The following is an 18,587-nucleotide window of genomic DNA, read 5'->3' on the forward strand; positions in this document are numbered from 1 at the left end:
ATGGGCTACCTCTCACATGAGTGCTCAATCATAGGAGATCAACTGATTAAATTATGGACATACACTGGAATAATACAGTTATTTTAAATGATATTGCTGAAATAGACATGTCTAACAGCAAGAAAAAGTTATTACAGAATATTATTATGACAGTATAATCCCTTTTAAACCAAATATATAGTATATGCATAGAAAAGACTGCAGAAGATCTCTTGAGGTGCAGCAGGCTAAGGATCTGGTTTTGTCACTGCTCTGGCTTGGGTGGCTACTGTGGCATGGATTCAATTCCTGGCCTGAGAACTCCCATATGCCTTAAGTTTGGCTAAAATACTACTACTACTACTACTACTATAATAATAATTTTTTAAAGACTTTGGAAGGATATATTAACATGTTGCATTCATTGAATCTGCATAAGAGTAAGGGTGTTTTAAAATGTTCATTTTGCCTATAAAACCTCAGATCATTTCAGTAAAGTTGGAGTGAATTGAACATATCGCTTAGATATTAAAGGTTTGCCTCCCTTCAAAAGAACAGTTAGGTTCAGACCAAAAATCCTCTGAATATTAGGATAGAGCGCTGAGATGACACGTCCGTCCGCACTCACCATCACTCCCTAACACTTTATTCTTTTACCTGCTTCAGATCACTTACCCCCAACCATGTTGTTTAGTTACCTGGCTGCACTCTCCACTCCCCCTAAGTTCCTGAGGGCAGGGGCTTACTTGGGTCTGTTGACCCGCTAGCACAGAGTATATGCTTCACAGACATTTGTTAAATCACGCATTTGTTGAAAACAGTCAGATGATTGAGGGGCCTTGTGTGACCCAGCTCCTCCATGAGTGACAAATCTTCCTCTTCCACTCCCACACCCTCCCCCTTCATCGACTCCCTGCCCCCATCGTCATCAACCATTCATATCATTTAGCACCCACAGCACCCAGGAGCACAGTAGGTGACCTTTGAGATCATCGTTTGTAACAACAATACACATCTCTGGTGTCTTTTGTTTATTGTGTGTTCTTCTATCAATCTTCAGTCAAGGACTGTGGCAGCCACTTAGAAGCTGAAAGAGGGCAGAATGAGCTGTATGCTTAGGGGCATGGGGTAGGAGGTTAAGTTCCAGGGGTGAAGAAAAGATCAGTCACTACTTATTACAACTCTTCCAAGAGGGTATTTTTAGCCCCCAGGCTCAAGTGAGGGAAGTGAGGCACAGCGAGGTTCAGCGACTTTCCCTAAACCCCTAGAATGTTAACAAGCCTCCCACTGGGGCCTCCGAGCGCTCTCCGAGGACCCATGCTTGTCGGATGCTTACTAGACTGTAAACTCCTGAGGACAGGATCTAGGTTTTGTTTGCTCTTATAATCCCACAGCCTAGCGCAGCACCCGGCACACAGCTAGCAAGTGACAGAATTTTGACTAAAGCCCATGCCTTCTGATAATCCTTGCATTAGATAAGATCTTGGAATGATCCATTTTGGATGTAATGAATGCAGCCCCCTCCCTACTTTGAGTTTCCTCATTTTCTGTTTCCCTGATCTCAGTGCACCTTTTGATATCACCTGCCCTCCTACCAGCCACTCGTTGGGCTAGTGCTTTCATGTATTTTATAACAAAAGCATGTTTCTGGGCGATCAAGGAAAAACATTTGGAAGTGGAGTCTCATTCACGGTCAGAAGAGCTTAGTGAATCTAGAAATCCTAATGTTCCAAAAACATTAATATTCCTTTCTGCCTCTTCATCCACGCCTGAAGAAGACGGTGAGAGATTCAAAAAGGTACATGCACCCCAATGTTCACAGCAGCACTATTTGTAATAGCCACAACCTGGAAGTAACCTCAGTGTCCATCAACAGATGAATGGATAAAGAAGATGTGGTACATAAAACACATTGGAATACTCCTCAGCCATAAAAAGAACAAAATAATGCCATTTGCAGCAACATGGATGGACCTAGAAATTCTCATACCAAGTGAAGTCAGTCAGACAGAGAAAGACAAACATCACGATGTTGCTTATATTTGGAATCTAAAAAAATTGTACACATGAACTGATTCACAGACAGAAAACAAACTTATAATTACCAAAGGGAAAAGGCAGGGAGAGGGATAAATAAGGAGTTTGCGATTAAAACATACACACTGCTGTATATAAAATAGATAACCAACAAGGACCTACTGTATAGCACAGGGAAATATACTTGGTATTTTATAATAATCTATAATGGAAGAGAATGGTTTTATATATATATGTATATATATATATAGTATAACTGAATCAGTTTGCTGTACACCTGAAAGTAATATTATAAATCAACCATATTTCAATAACAAATTTTTAAAGAAGAGGGTGAGAGAGTAGAGATGCGGCAGCAAGCTGGAAATTTAAGAAGCTGCAGAAATCCACCAAGTAACCATAAAGCCCCAGAAAGGTAGGCTTTGAATAAAATTAATAGCTAGCCGTCAAGTTTCACTTGTGTATTGCGCATTGCGCTTAGACACTTTACGTGATAACTTCCTCTTTAATTTTTCTGGCAGTCCTAGGTGATCGGTGTTATGACACCCATTTGGCAGAACAAAACTGAGGCCAGGAGAGGTGAAGTGACTTGCCCAATGGCACACAGCTAGTTAACTTTAAGGTCGATGTTATCTGTCTCCCGAGGCAAGTATTACTGCTTCTCTGGGACGCCCGTGCAGGGGGTGTCCAAAAGATGAACGAGAAGCTAGAGGAAAGGCGAAATGGACCTGGACCAGCCTCGGGCGTGCAGGCTTTTCCGGAGGCTCCTTTTCCCAGCCGCCCCACGCCCGGCGCCCCGCCGCCCCGCCGCCCAAAGCTGGCGCAAGGCTGGGGCGGGCGCTGTCCCGGGCGCGGCCGGGGCGCGGGTCCCGACGCGCAGAGCTGCCGAGGGTGGGCGCGCAGCTGCCGTGGTTCGCGGGGCCCGGCGGGCGCGGCCGAGCAGATGGCGCCGGCAGGAGGCGGCCGTTTGGCGTTCATAGCGCTTTCCTTCTCGCATATGTTGCAGACGGGCGGAGGGGACGACCTCGATCCCGTGGTGGTGGCCAGTTGCTAACTCCAACTCCTGCCTGCGTCCGTAGGAGGGGGGATTGGCATCGATGCAGCTGCTGGACCCATTGGGTGACAACGACACAGTGTACTTCTTATCTTCAATCTCCGGCTACAAGAAAGCTCTCCGTCCCATTTTACAGCTGGAAAACGAAGGTCCAATAAGGAACGACCATCGATGGAACCAGCCCTAGAACTGGAGTTGGCTGATTGCTGCCGGAGCCCCTCGCTCTATAAGGGGACCAGTGTGTCCCCAGCTTAAGGGTCCCACCAGATAGCAAGTGAACTTTCTTGATCTTGCTTGTGCATGTTTTACAAATGTTCTCCCATCTGTAGGGCCTTGGCACGACATGTCCTGTTGAACCTTCTCACCAATACCCTTTCCCACCGCCCATCTCCTCCAACGGCTCCTTCACATCTCAGATCAGGTGTCACTGGCTGTCTTCCCTGGATGCGCGTTTTGGCTGTTATCATGGCTATGACCACATGATTAACGTGTGCAATCCCACTCCCATCCCCAAACTGTAGGCTCCATGAGGACAGGGAGTGGGTGTCCTTTTTTTGCTCAGCCTTCCATTCACAGCACTTAATAGGCACGCAAGAAATAGTTATGAATAAATGAGTAGTTGAATGAATAAATGAACAGGCTTTATGGACCAGCACCTGCTTCCTCACCATCCAAAGATCAGCTGGTTGGAGGCAGAGAGAGGGCTGGAAACTCAAGAGGGAAGGGCTGTTTGGAAGTTCTGGGCCTTTGAAATGACCCTTTTTATTAATGAATGTGTTCTGTGACTGTTTCCCTTCCTTCTCACCACCCCCGACCTCCACCCCTTTGTCCTGTAACTGGAGGCCCTACCCTTCCTCTCGCACTGACAGAGTGGAGTCTTCCTTATGCCGATGAATGAAGTGACACTTAATAAGAAGCAAGCAGGCCAGAAAGAGTCAAATGAGAAAGTTGGCAGCTCTGTAAGTGATTTTTTTTTGGGGGGGGAGTGGAAAAATGGGCATTAAAATGAATCTTTTAAGTTGCTTTTCTGACCTGCTTGGTGGGAGAGCTAGGGATTCCAGGACACTGGAGAGCTTCCCAGATGGAAAGAATTCAGATGCAACAAATATTTACTGACGCCTACTAAGTGCCAAGAGCTCCTTGGGACTTTTGGACAAACAGCTTGAAGGACACTTGGCACATTCAAGGCCTCATTTGAATCTTCCCAAAACTCTGGGAACTGGGGTTCGCTGCTTCCATTCTTCAGAAAAGGGCACAGAAGTTCATGGGGTCAAGTGGCCTGCCCAGATCACTCTGCCACAGTGGGTTTCATTGCTTTTTGAAAAATCCAAATATGGGTTTTTTTTGGGGGGGTGGTTTTTAAAAGCTCTCTTAAATTTGTTAGTACTTGACTTGCGGGTTGATAATTTGGCTGCATGTATTCCATCTCCCCTAGCAGAAAAATGATTTCCTTCTGGAGAGGTCTCAGACTGACGAATTTGATTTTCCGGGTTTACTGAATTTAGTAACTCTTTCAGCTCCTTGAAAAGACAATAGCAATAAGTCCTTAAGAGAGCTGACAGCTATGGCTTATTAGTACTCATCATTTACTGATCAAGCAGCACTATTAATGTGTTGCATATTTTATAGACATTAGCTCATTTAAACTCACAGCGACTGCATTGAGGTAAGCAGCTTTTGTTCCTATGTTACACATGAAGAAACTGAAGATCCAGGAAGTCAAGTCATTTTCCCAAGGTCAAGCACTCGTGAGTTAGAGTCAGGATTCAAACCCAGGCGGTTAACCAATAGGTGCAGCCATGTTTATGGTTTTTACAGGTTGTTCCCCAAGGAGCCACAGAGGTGAAGGGGATTGAGGCAAAGGGACAGAACATCTGGCTGGGCAGGCCTGAAAGCCTCGGCCACTCCAACCAGGACAGCTCTGCTCTTAGCCCTTAAAGTAACTCTGTAAGATGTTAGCAAAGAGTGTTGGGATTTAAAGTTGGGATCTAATAGGCAATGCTATTGGTCCCACAGCTCCTGAATCCAACCTTATCTCCTCTGCACATCACTCATGGTGCCCAGCCCTGTGTGACTCAATAAATACAAGCTGTGTTGAATGAAATGTGTCAAAGCATATTGGGGCAGCTTTTCCACTGCACTTTCATCTCTGCTTCTTCCAGGACTTCCAGGGACACCTGCAGCCATGCAGAGAAGTTGTAGGTCTCCCTCCAGCTGGTGGTCACGGAGAGGAAGGACTCTGTGCCGGTCAGAGAAGAGACTTGGTGGAGGTGGGCTGAGAGCAAGAACAGAGAGCACCCTATGCTGGGGCTTCAGTTTGTTCCTAGGAATTTCCTGGAGTTCAGAGGCAGGAAAGGGGAATAGGCCCGGGATAGAGGAACTAGGAGCCTCAGGCTTTGGGGGCAGGGGAATAGGGTTCTGCTGCCTGTTGAGAAAAGAAGGATGCTGCCTTTGGATGATGTTGAAGATTGAGGCATTCAACACATACAATTGGCAGGTGTGTGCAATGACTGCCCAACCTAACTCCCTGTCCCTACCTCTCTCCATCCACACCTACACATTTTTGTGGTTAATACCTTCAAGGTTACTCTTGATGTTTATTACTTACTCACCTCCCTTTGTGTTCTCCAGTGATAGGCACACAATAAAATTGGCTATTAGCCAAAGCCAAAACAAAAACTAAAGCCATTGGCAACAACTGAAACTAAAATCAAACAAAGAAGTAAATTAAAATAAATGGTCAAGATGAAGAAGAGAGTTAGAATGCAAATGTGCAGATGGTAACATCTTAATTACTGCATTTGAACTTCAGCACTAACCTTGAGCTCCCCAGTGGCCAGAGTGAAAAGGGAAAAACAATCCATTATGTGATTGCAATTTTCTAAGGAGATGCTGAGTTGCTAACAAGATGCCGAGCTTTTCTCAGAATCTAGAACAAAGAGAATTTTCTTGTGCAGGCCTTCATTGTCTAAGAAATGTGCATTGCCATGTCCTCTACAAAAATTCTACAGTAAATTCAATGTAGTTTTCATTTCATAAGATGAGCTGACAATTTAACACACAAAATTACACCTCGGTGAAAACAGTGCTTTGAAGGGTTATGTAGGTACAGTTCTGAAGGTCTCTGAATGCAAAAATTAAAGAGATTTTATAGAGGAATAAATGGAGCCTCCTGTCTTTCAAACAATCCTCCCTAAATAGTGCTTTTCTCAGAGAGGCTTTGGCTAGAACGTGGGCAGCCAACAATTCATGCTTTGAGTGTGGGTGCTATGTTTTGCTGATTAAATGCAGCTCCAGCCTCAGACTTTCTATGCAGCCTATGTCCAAATTTAGTTACTCAGTAAACATTCTTCAAATCCAAAAAGAAAGATGAATGTTATGTGAAGTAGACCTCAACCAAATATATGATTTAAAATTTTTACAAGGAAAACTTGCATCGATGTTATATAGGTGCCTCTCTGATTATTTCTTTCCTAGATCACAGTCCAAAAGCGTTCTACCAGTCTGTTTAGACCTGGCCTTGGTATTTCTGGTTCATTTAGCAGGTGCACCATTCATCTGCAAGGAAGGAAAAGAATGAAGATGTCATCAATAATATTCCTACAGAGCTCCAACTCCACCAAGTTCTCCTAGTGTGGAAGGCAGTAATTTGTTCCCTGATATATGGGGATTGCTTTTCTTCAGTAGCCGAGACCCAATCAGTCTTCAGAGGTGGTTGTAATTAATAGGTAAGGAAGTGAAAATACATCTGAATTAATAGAGCCACTAGGTGTGACTAACTATAATATGATTACATGTGAAATTAACCCAGAGATCAAACCTAATCAATCCACGCTAATAACTGCCAGGACAACAATTTGTGGTTTTAGATGAGTTTACATTGAAAGGAACTAAAGAAAATGAACTCTGTTAGAATGTAAAACTGAAGGTTTTAAAAAGTGTGAGCAGTGTACCAAGATTATAAATATGCATTAGATGATATTAATGTCCAGATGTCAGATAACCAAACCATTATTTATGATGGCAAGTGAGAGTAAACAAAATTAAAAAGTCCGAAATTAGTAAAGCAAAGCAACATTTTAAAAGTGAAGCTGGAATAGTGCAGAATCTGAGACCCCCAGTGTAGTCACTTATTTATTTGATTTCAGCAACTTAAAAAAAAATTACTATACAACATAGAATATATAAGCTATAAAAAGCAAGATTCTAACAGCCATGAATTTACAACTCAGTTTAAGAACCACGTTAACAAATTCATCGCAGCCCCTAGTGTATCATATCCTGATTGTAAACCTCCCTGCCCCCCCCACCCCTCCCCCAGGGGTAAACACTATCCTGAATTTTGTGTTTTGCTGTCTTGGTAGATTATATTTCCAGCCCCGATTCTTCACCCTTCACTGTACCCACACCTTTTTCTATTTAACTTTGCAGAGCCCTCTCACTGTGGTTAGGACATATTTCCCTATTTTTAAAAATTTGGCTCCATAACTTTCTTTGCCAATAGAAGGCAGCAGAAATGATATGTCAGCTCTAAGCCCAGGCCTTGATAATCCCTCCATGTTCCCACTGGTTCTTTGCAGCTTTCCCATCATCATAAAAAGAACATGCTTTTTTTTTTTTTTTTTCCCCAGGGCTGCATGTGCAGCATATGGAAGTTCCAGAGTAGGGGTTGAATTGGAGTTGCAGCTGCCAGCCTACACCACAGCCACAGCAACACAGGATCCAAGTCACATATTCAACCCACACCACAGTTCACAGCAATGCCGGATCCTTAACCCACTGAACGAGGCCAGGGATTGAACCTGCATCCTCATGGATACCAGTTGGGTTAATTACCACTGAGCCACAGTGGGAACTCCCAAAAAGAACATGCTTTAAAATACACACACACACACACACACACACACGAATTTCATGTTGTAATGCAGCGGAGACAAATCTAACTAGTGTCCATGAGGATGCAGGTTCCACCCCAGGCCTCACTCAGTGCGTTGGGGATCCAGTGTTGCCGTGAGCTGTGGTGTAGGCCAGCAGCTGCAGCTCCAATTCGACCTCTAGCCTGGGAACCTCCATGTGCTACCGGTTCTGTCCTGAAAAGCAAAAAATTAAAAATTAAAAAATTAAGAAAATAAGATAAATATATATATTTGGACTAGCATGCCCATTGAGAAGAAGGATGAGAGACAGGGAGCAGAGCTGAGCCCAGCCTAGCCAGCCACCTCCCAGTTCCATGAGAATAAATGATTGTGGCTTCCGGGTGGAGTTTTACGTGAATGCCTTAAACAACACTTTGTGTGTGTGTGGCAATGGCTAACTCACACACACGTTCTTCCTTTTCTTTGTGGTTTTATTACAGATGTGTCCTTGAACACACTGTTTCATTTTGAACTTTATGTAAAAGACACCATACTGGTGAGTTCTTTTGCATAACTGGCATTAGGATGTAAATGTCCAAGTCGATGATTGAAAAGAACACTCTATCAGCCAAGAATTTAAGAAAAATCACAACAGTAAGCAAGTAAACAGACTTTCAAATGGGCATCTTGCCAAGGAGCATGCCCAGCCAGGTCAACATAAACCATCAAAGCAGCACACAGATGATAATGCTGTTGAGCAGAACAGCCGAAAAGGTGACGAATGAATGAGCCTTTTCCCGTGTGGGTGCCTTCCATCCAGGGGGCAGTGGTGAGATGGAAGAGCTGGGGAGTCCAGCAGATGTGTTCACAGCTCTGTACTTCCTCTTTTCCCTGGTGTAAATCTGAGCTCCTACTCTCTGAACCTTTGTTTTGCTGTCAGATGAATGGAGATATTCTCTCCCCGATGAGGAATCAAAGTCAGTCCATTCACCCACCCCTATGAAATCAGGGGTTTCAATTCTCATTTTTATAGCGAGTGTGAGAGGTGATGAAATTAAGGGGATGGAAAGGAAGAGGAACTCTTTTTCTTCTGAGGCATGGGAGACTTTGTGGGTTGAAGGAAAGGCACTTGCAGACCATCCCACTGACATCACCTGCCTTCGGAGTGGAGAAGAAAGCAAAGTCATCGGCAGGTTGGGGAGCATAGAGACTAGAGTTAGGGTCCTTTGGAGAGAGCTATGACCAGCCAGTGACGAATAAAGCCATTCCCAGGGCTTTATGCTGTCAAATGCTTTACTAGTGAGCTATACCCCCACTTCCCACAGCTTTGTGTAAGAGATCTTTAAATACTTAGAGACTATCATAGTATATTAGATTATATGATGATTTCAGGGGTTCTTGGTTCAACACTCCCATTATATACATGTCAGAACTGAGGTTCAGAGAGATCAAATGTTGATGATCAAATCATGCTCTGTTACTTTTCTGCGCAAAGCCCTCCCATGGCTCCTTCTTTTTCAGCAAATAAATCTGAAGTCCCTCCTCTAGGACCTGGCACAGTCAGCGTCAAGGTAACTGTCTCAGCTACTACTTTCCCACTTCCAAGCATCTATGCCTTGTCGCCTTAGAGATGTGATCACACTCAGTGCGCTACTGAGCAGTTTGCTTTGACTCAATACTACATGGCTTTTTTGGTTTTTTTTTTTTGGGGGGGGGGTCTGTCAGCATGTGGAAGTTCCTGGGCCAGGGATCAAGCCCACACCACAGCAATGACCTAAGTTGCTGCAGTGACAACTCTGGATCCTTAATGCTCTGCACCACAAGGGAAGTCCATTAACACTGTGTCTTGACAGTCTTCTCACATTGCGCCATTTACCGCACTTTTGGTTTTTTTTTTTTTTTTGGTCTTTTCGTCTTTTTTAGGACCGAACCCGCAGCATATGGAGGCTCCCAGGCTAGGGGTCCAAATGGGACTGTAGCTGCTGGCCGATGTCAGAGCCACAGCAACATAGGATCCAAGCTGAGTCTGCAACCTACACCACAGCCCACGGCAACACTGGATCCTCAACCCACTGAGTGAGACCAGGGATTGAACCCGCATCCCCATGGACGCTAGTTGGGTTCACTAACTGCTGAGCCACGGCAGGAACTTCTACTTCACTTTTTTTTTTTTTTTTTTTTTTGTCTTTTTGCCATTTCTAGGGCCGCTCCTGCAGCATATTGAGGTTCCCAGGCTAGGGTTCCAATCGGAGCTGTAGCCACCGGCCTACACCACAGCCACAGCAACACGGGATCCGAGCTGTGTCTGCGACCTACACCACAGCTCACGGCAACGCCGGATCCTTAACCCACTGAGCAAGGCCAGGGATCAGACCCTCAACCCCGCAGTTCCTAGTCAGATTCGTTAACCACTGAGCCACGACAGGAACTCCTTACCTCACTTTTTTAATGACTTTTATTGGCATAGGAAAATGCTTATGATATGGACTTATGTGACAAAAGCACTGCATAAGTAATATGAAAAGGGAATACTACTTTTTTTTTTAATTTTATTTTCCCACTGTACAGCAAGGGGATCAAGTTATCCTTACATGTATACATCACATTTTTTTTTCTCCACCCTTTGTTCTGTTGCAACATGAGTATCTAGACATAGTTCTCAATGCTACTCAGGAATACTACTTTAAATATGTGCAGAATTCAAAAAGAAAACAGTAAGAGAAATAAATATGCTAAAATGTGAACAATGTTTGCCACTGATTGATAAATTTGATTGAGTTTCCTTGCTGCTCTTTTTTCCTGCTTTCCTTTGCTTTCCAAACTCCCTCCACAACAATTACACAAATTCACACAACAATTAAATCAAACATGCATATGGAAAAAAGCACCAGAAAATGTCTAATGACAGACAGATGACTAAATAAAATTCGATGTATCTCTAATCTCTTGGGAGAGGCCATGGTGGAAGATAATATGAGAAAAGGGGAGTTCCCAGTGTGGCTCAGTGGAAACAAATCTGACTAGCATCCATGAGGCAGGATGGATCCCTAGCCTCGCTCAGTGGGTTAAGGATCTGACATTGCTGTGAACTGTGGTGTAGGTCGCAGATGTGGCTCGGATCCTTCATTGCTGTGGCTGTGGTGTAGGCCGGCGGCTACAGCTCTGATTAGACCCCTTGTCTGGGAACCTCCTTATGCTGAGGGTTCGTCCCTAAAAAGACAGAAAAGAAAAGAAAAAGAAAAGGAATGTGTATGTGTATATATATATTTGCATGACTGTGTCACTTTGCTGTACAGCAGAAATTGGCACAACATTGTAAATCAACTATACCTTAATTTAAAATAAATTTTAAAAATAATAAAATATCAAAAAATGTTGATATAGCCACACAACAGAGATGACTCAGCAATAATAAGGGAGGAACAACTGATACACATAGATGGCTGGCTCTCAAAAACATTGCGAAACTTAAAGAAGTGAGACAAAAGAGTTCCTGCTGGATGATTCAATTTATATAAAATTCTAGAACAGGCAAACTAATCTATAGTGACAGAAAGCAAATCAGTGGTCACCGGGGGCTGGGGTGTTAGACTGACGGCAACAGGGCACCAGGGATCTTCTGGAGGGTAATGTAAATGTTTACGTCTTGACTCTGGTGATGTATCCCTGGGCGTATACTTTCATCAAAACTCATCACCTGCACACTTAACATGGAAGCATGTATTACATGTAAATTTTATGTCGATACATGGATTTTTATTTTATTGTATTTTATTAATGATTTTTATTTTTTCCATTATAGTTGATTTACAGTGTTCTGTCAATTTCTACTATATGGCAAAGTGACCCAGTCACATATATATATATATACACATTCTTTATTTTGTTTTGTTATTTGTTTTTGTTTTTTGTTTTTTAGGCTTTTTTTGTTTTGTTTTTTGGCTTTTCAGGGCCACAACCTCATCATATGGAGGTTCCCAGGCTAGGAGTCTAATCGGAGCTGTAGCCGCTAGCCTACACCACAGCCACAGCAACGTGGGGTCCTAGCTTCGTCTGCAACCTACACCACAGCTTCACGGCAATGCCAGATCTTTAACTCACTGAACGAAGCCAGGGCTCGAACCTGCAACCTCATGGTTCCTAGTCGGATTCGTTTCCACTGCACCACAATGGGAACTCATATATATATATATGTTCTTAAGCAGGAGTTCTCATTATGGCTTAGTAGAAACGAATCTGATTAGTATCCATGAGGACTTGTGTTTGATCCCTGGCCTCGCTCAGTGGGTTGGGGATCCAGCATTGCCATGAGCTGTAGTGTAGGTTGCAGATGTGGCTTGGATCCTGCGTTGCTGTGGCTGTGATGTAAGCTTGCAGCTATAGCTCTGATTTGACCCCTAGCCTGGGAACTTCCACATGCCGTGGGTTCTGCCCTAAAAAGCAAAAAAAAAAAAAAAGGCAAGCAAAAGACTAGAAAGGAATCTATAAAAATGGCAATCGCTAGTGTAACAGGGTAGTGGTGGGATGGGGCTGTGTGGTCTATAATGTCATATGAAGGTGTGAAGTCCAGAGGAGAAAGCCATTTTCAATGGCTGGTTGAGGAATTCTTCAGGAAATAACTGTCTTTTAAAACTTAAGCTCCGTAAAGAGCTGTTTTGTGAAAAGATCTTTTTTTATGGTTCCTTCCTGATGGTGCAAGAATGAAACAAAAAGAACAAATTGCTTTGCAGAATAAAGAAAGAATTTTTTTTTTTTTTTGGTCTTTTTGGGACCGCATATGGAGGTTCCCAGACTAGGGGTCTAATCAGAGTTGTAACCACAGCCACAGCAATGCAGGATCCGGGCCACATCTGTGACCTACACCACAGCTCACAGCAATGCCAGATCTTTAACCCACTGAGCGAGGCTAGGGATCGAACCTGCAACCTCATGGTTCCTAGTCGGATTCGTTAACCACTGAGCCATGACAGGAACTCCTAGAATAAAGAAAGAATTTTGAGGAAGGAGGTGAGGAGCCCAGGAATAAAGAGAAACTGGGAAAGAGGTGAGAGGAGGAGGCAGAAAGAGGGGATTCTGGAGGTGAAAGGGGGATGGGACCTGGAGCAGGAGAGAGCCAGGGAGACTCTCCCGGGGATGGGCACCACTAAGAGGCTTTGAAACACAGGAAAGGCTACCATTCAGCTTTACATGGTTTGCTGTTCATGACAGCTGAATCACCAGTAAAAACTCCCTCCCACACCACTCCCTGCTGGGAATATCAAAGGAAAGGACCAACCACCTCTAGTGTGAGACACAGAGGTAAGGGAACAGGTGAAACGGGCCAGGTAAGCAGGCCAAGACTTCAATGCAGCCAAGTCATCCAATAGAGACAGAATACATGCATTCCCAGAGGGCAGGGAAGGACACTGGCTTTCCTCTTGCACATAGGATGGCTAGTCAAGCTATTTTCTTTTTCTTTTCCTTTTTCTTTTTGCGTTTTAGGGCTGCACCCATAGCATATGGAAATCCCCAGGCTAGCGGTTGAAATGGAGCTGCAGTTGCCAACCCACACCACAGCCACAGCAACTCGGGATCCTAGCTGCGTCTGTGACCTACACCACAGCGCACAGCAATGCAGGATCCCTAACCCTCTGGCAAGGCCAGGGATCGAACCCACATCCTCATGGATACTAGTCAGATTCGTTTCTGCTACACCCCTGCGGGAACTCTCATTCAAGTTATTTTCATTTAAGTACAAGTGCTCACCCTCAGGGATATGAGAGTCAAGGGAACAACCCGATGCCCCCCAAATCCCTGATCTTTGTTCATTGAGCAGGATTAAAACTTAAATCCTTTTGTGAAGACAGGGGCTGAATGTACTTGTTCTGAGGCTCTCAGAGGTGGTTAAGAATAAAATTATTAAGTCACATTGGAAAAAGAAAATCATATTCACCAGATCTCTTCTTGAAGAGTGTTCTCCAGGGTCAGAAGGAATTATTTGGTATGCCCTTTGGAATAGTATCAAGGGCTAACATTTACTGAGTACTTTGTTATATGGAAGACCCTCTTCTGAGTCTTTTTCTTTTTCTTTTTTTTTTTTTGTCTTTTTGCCTTTTCTAGGGTTGCTCCCGCAGCATATGGAGGTTCCCAGGCTAGGGGTCCAATCGGAGCTGTAGCCACCGGCCTATGCCAGAGCCACAGCAATGCTGGATCCAAGCTGCTTCTGCAACCTACACCAGAGCTCACGGCAACACCGGATCCTTAACCCACTGAGCAAGGCCAGGGACCGAACCCACAACCTCGTGGTTCCTAGTCGGATTCGTCAACCACTGCGCCACGACGGGAACTCCCTCTTCTGAGTCTTTTGCAAGTATTGAATCATTTAATTTTCACTAGAACCCTAGGAAGCAGATATTATTATTGTTCTTAGTAGTAGTAGTACTCTATAGATAAGAAAATCCAGGCACATAGAGGTTGGATAATTTACCCAAAGGCACAAAATTAGTGAGTGTTGGAGTTGGGATTTTATCCCAGGAAGTTGAGAAACCACTAGGGGCAGAAGGCTGTTTGTACTACCAGCTTCCAGGGGGGTATGGCCAGGGATGCTCAGTATCCTACAATGCATGGGACGGCCCTCACCACAAAGAATGATCAGGTCCAAAGTGCCATTAGTGCTGAGATTGAGCATAACCCACACTACACCTGGTATTGGAGCTTCCCCCCCCGCCCCCCCACCCACACACAAGCAATGCTATTGGTGTTATGCTTCCTTCTAAGGAGGTGGGTCTGGTTAACGGCAGGAATTTTGTTTTACTGAGAGGGCTGTGCAAATTAGGAGCCAGAGCCAAAGTGTTTAGGTCAATAAAGGAGCATGTGAGCACTTCGTGATGGAAGGGTGGCAGTGGAGAGAGGCTGCTCATGATGGTGGGAGAGGGGGTGATGGAGAAGGACCACATACATCCAGTGAAGATGTTTGGACAGCTTTGCTGGAAGGGGCGTGTGTAGCCCCTCTTGTAGTTCTCCAGCGACACTTGGTTAATCTGCGTTGCTTGATAATGTTTTGCATAATGGATTTTCCCTTGGAGGGAATACAAAGAGATGCAGAAGTATATGCCCTCCCCGCCCCATACACATATCACAGAATAGAAACAGGCTGCTTGCTCATGGGGGTTGTGAAAGTACGTGTCTCAGTCACTCCACAGCCTCCTGGAAAGGATGAAGATACCACATTGTCTGCATCCATAGCGCCAGCTGCAACACTCTGGCTAAGTTCTTTCACTCCCAAGTCATAGCTACAAGCGGATGACTCCTGAATGGGTATCTCCAGGCCAGACCTCGCTTTCGAGCTGCAGACCTGTTTATCCACCTTCTTCCTGGTGTCTCTACCCACTTCCCAGAAATCAGCATTTTCGAAACCGAACTCATGAACTGTCCTCTTTGTCCACCCGATTCCCACCTTCCTAGCTGTTGGAATTACCCTGCAGTGGTTGCTCAGCCAACAGTCATCAGAGCCCCCATCTCTGTCTCCAGGCACCTTCCCCAGCCAATCGCCAAATCTCTCTGCAAAGTACCTCTGGACCGTGACCCCCTTTTCCATCCACAAATCCCATGAATATGTGTCTGCTGCTGTCATGAATATTCAGGAGTGAAGTGGAAAGGTTAAAACACAGTTTCTCCAAATCAGTATCTTGGGCTTTTTCTGCCTCTAGCTTTATAAATGACCCAGAAAAAAAAGAACAAATGTAAATTCATGGTGAGTGCTGATGATACAGAATCATGTGGCAAGCTGGGGCCAGGGGCAAAGAGCAGGAAAGATTCATCATGACTTAGATCAGCTCAGCAACCGAGCTGACACATGGCCAATTAAGTGTGTTCATGGGAAGCACGAAAGAAGTCTGCAGTGAGGCTCACAGGAAGAAGGCAGGCGTGGACGAGCTGATTCAGAACCCGATGCCATCACCTCACCCGGAGAGGGAAATCTCAGCTTCGAAAACATGAACAGATAGGGTTGAAAAGGAAGCTTACATCCACCAATCTCAAGCAAGGATACCCGTCTCCCACCCTGTCCTTTCTAATATCAGGACAGGCATAATATGTTTTTCTGTTTTTGGGGGGGTTGGTTTTTTTTGTTTGTTTGTTTGTTTCCCCAAGGATTTCCTTTTCTCAGCCCTGGGTAGATGTGTTATTTTGGGGGAAGCTGAGTCCTCTAGACCTGTGAACTAAGAATTGTGGATTTTATGGAGCTAACAAGGATTTAGAGGCCACCAGAGCTAGGGTTCCCAAAAGTGAATTATAAACTTCTGGGGAACCTGGGAGCTGTTGTAAGAGATGTTTGAACCTGCATTGATACTATACCTGTCTGTGGACTGAATCAGCTGGGCAGGCTCAGTCTTTTGGGGCTGCAGATCTACCCTTATGTAGTTCAAGGTGGGTTTTAGACATCTATGAGCCTTTTGAAACTGAACAAAGTATTTTCATATGTATGTACCTTTGACAGTTTCCCTGGGGAAAAGGACTTTTGCATTTCAGAGGAAACTTCCTATCTGAGGACATGCAATGCATGACTCCTTTTTTCTTTTCTTTTTTTTTTTTTTGTCTTTTTGCCTTTTCTAGGGCTGCTCCAGCCTATGCCAGCGCCACAGCACCGTGGGATCTGAGCCGTGTCTGCGACCCACACCACAGCTCACAGCAATGCCAGATTCTTAACCCGCTGAGCAAGGCCAGGGATTGAACCCGCAACCTCATGGTTCCCAGTCAAGTTTGTTAACCACTGCGCCACGATGGGAACTCCCAATGCATGACTCTTTTTAAAATATATTTGATTCTGTTGTGGATAATAAACTACAAATTCATTTAAAGCACTGGAGGGAGAGAAAATGCCCAGGAGATCCCTAGTCTGGCGCTTCCTCTCCTCCAGAGAGTGAAACGCGTTAGCTTCTGACTAGTCTTCTCTGCTAAGGGTTTGGCACCTTGAATCATGTTCCCTCCAGACCAGCAGTGAAGCTTGGAGGTGAATGCTTGGCTCACAGATTCTTTCCTCGGCAAGAAGGTAGTTTCTTTCTCTTCCTTGTATCCCCTTTATCCTGTGGGGTCTCATTCAGAAGTTACATGAGCTCTCCAGCGTCCTCTAGCGGTGGCCCTTTCTGTCCCTGAACTCCTCCACTGTTTCTTCCTCCGTGGCCGGCAGCAATAAGGCAACATTTCCACTTGCAAAATCCCCTTCGTGCACATGACAGCAGATGGGCTCGCTCGGCTTCTTAGCAACGCGGCCACCTGGGTGTTGACAACTTCCTGCTCTTCACTGGTGAGCTTACACATATTCCTTCCTTACACAAACCAACAAAAAAATCCCATCATTTGCCCAGAAAGCTGCCAGTACATGTGTTGGTTCCATCGTGGCCACGTGGCTGAGGACACTCAGTGTAACACGGCTCCCCCGCCCCAGAAGCCCTGACTCATTATATTGTCTCCAGAGACCTCTTACCCCAAACTAAGCATAATGGAATGACAGCCCTGCAGCCTCTGAGCATGAGGGGCATTCCATTTGATTCATGGTTTGCCTGGAGGGCTGAGGGGCCGGGAGGGCAGGGGGTTAATTCACTCAGCCTGCTTAGGTTCAAATCCCTCTACACGAAGAAATGGACTGGCTGGGTCGCAGTCAATTTAGCATTTCAACAGACAGCTGCCCACCCCACCAACGCCTCCCGGCTTCATAGGATGCATAGCTAGAGAGAACAAGGTGGAACTGGGGGGAGGCTAGAGCAGTGGAGAACCTCATAGTCAAACTCTGCTCCTGGACTAACGTGCTTTTATACACTTTTATTATTTTTATTAAAGTATAGTTGATTTACAATGTTGTGCCAATTTCTGCTGTACAGCAAAGTGATCCAGATATATATATATATATATATATATATATATATATACACACACACACACATTCTTTTTCTCACACTATCTTCCATCATGTTCTATCCCATGAGATTGGATATAGTTCTCTGTGCTATACAATAGGAACTCATTGCCATTCTATAGGAATTTCTTTCTTTCTTTCTTTTTTTTTTTTTTTTTTTGGTCTTTTCAGGGTTGTACCCACAGTATATGGAAGTTCCCAAGCTAGGGGTCTCATCGGAGCTGTAGCCACCAGCCTATACCACAGCCACAGCAATATCAGATCCTTAACCCACTGAGTGAGGCCAGGAATGGAACCTGCAACCTCATCGTTCCTGGTCGGATTCGTTTCCTCTGCGCCACCATCATTGCCATTCTAAATGTAATAGATTGCATCTACCAACCCCAAATGCTTTTGGGAGGAAGGAAGGAAGGAAGGAAGAAAGAAATCATTCTTCTAAGGAGCTCTCCTACAAATCTGGCCACTCCATCGCATAGGTGGGTCCTGTCCACCCAAGTACAAACTGACCTGGCTGAAGACCCAGCTCTTTATGACAGAAATTCTCTTATGTCATCAAAAGGGGAAAATGCCCTTTGTGTCTCTAAGCCTGGTTGCAGTCAATCTGAATATAGTCAAGGGACAGCTTGAAGGAGGATTTGCGGGGGGCGGGGGTAGTGAAAAGATTCTACAGCAGAAAAAAGAATCAGGACACATGGGTATCACTGTACCGAAGGCAAGAGAGCCTAGCAGTTACAAAAGCAGGGCTAGAGCCAGACCGCCTGGTGTAAAT

At 44.7% G+C, this 18,587-nt stretch overlaps 1 protein-coding gene across 6 annotated transcripts in view; it reads left to right on the forward strand.

Annotated features, from left to right (window-relative positions):
• The window catches only part of LOC100737821, a 331,448-nt gene extending 313,690 nt beyond the window's left edge, over positions 1-17,758 (forward strand). For 2 of the 6 annotated variants that reach the window (XM_021083223.1, XM_021083228.1), the window contains 3 exons: positions 3,023-4,029; positions 4,889-5,009; positions 5,233-7,726. The gene's annotated coding sequence lies outside the window, so the exon portion shown is untranslated. Of the gene's footprint in view, positions 1-3,022; positions 4,030-4,888; positions 5,010-5,232; positions 7,731-16,518 lie in introns of those variants that run through there. The other 4 variants (XM_021083225.1, XM_021083219.1, XM_021083221.1 and 1 more) reach the window with 4 other exon arrangements.

This window comes from Sus scrofa, chromosome 2 (assembly GCF_000003025.6).
Source record: "Sus scrofa isolate TJ Tabasco breed Duroc chromosome 2, Sscrofa11.1, whole genome shotgun sequence".
In the NCBI taxonomy this organism is placed as follows: Eukaryota; Metazoa; Chordata; class Mammalia; order Artiodactyla; family Suidae; genus Sus; species Sus scrofa.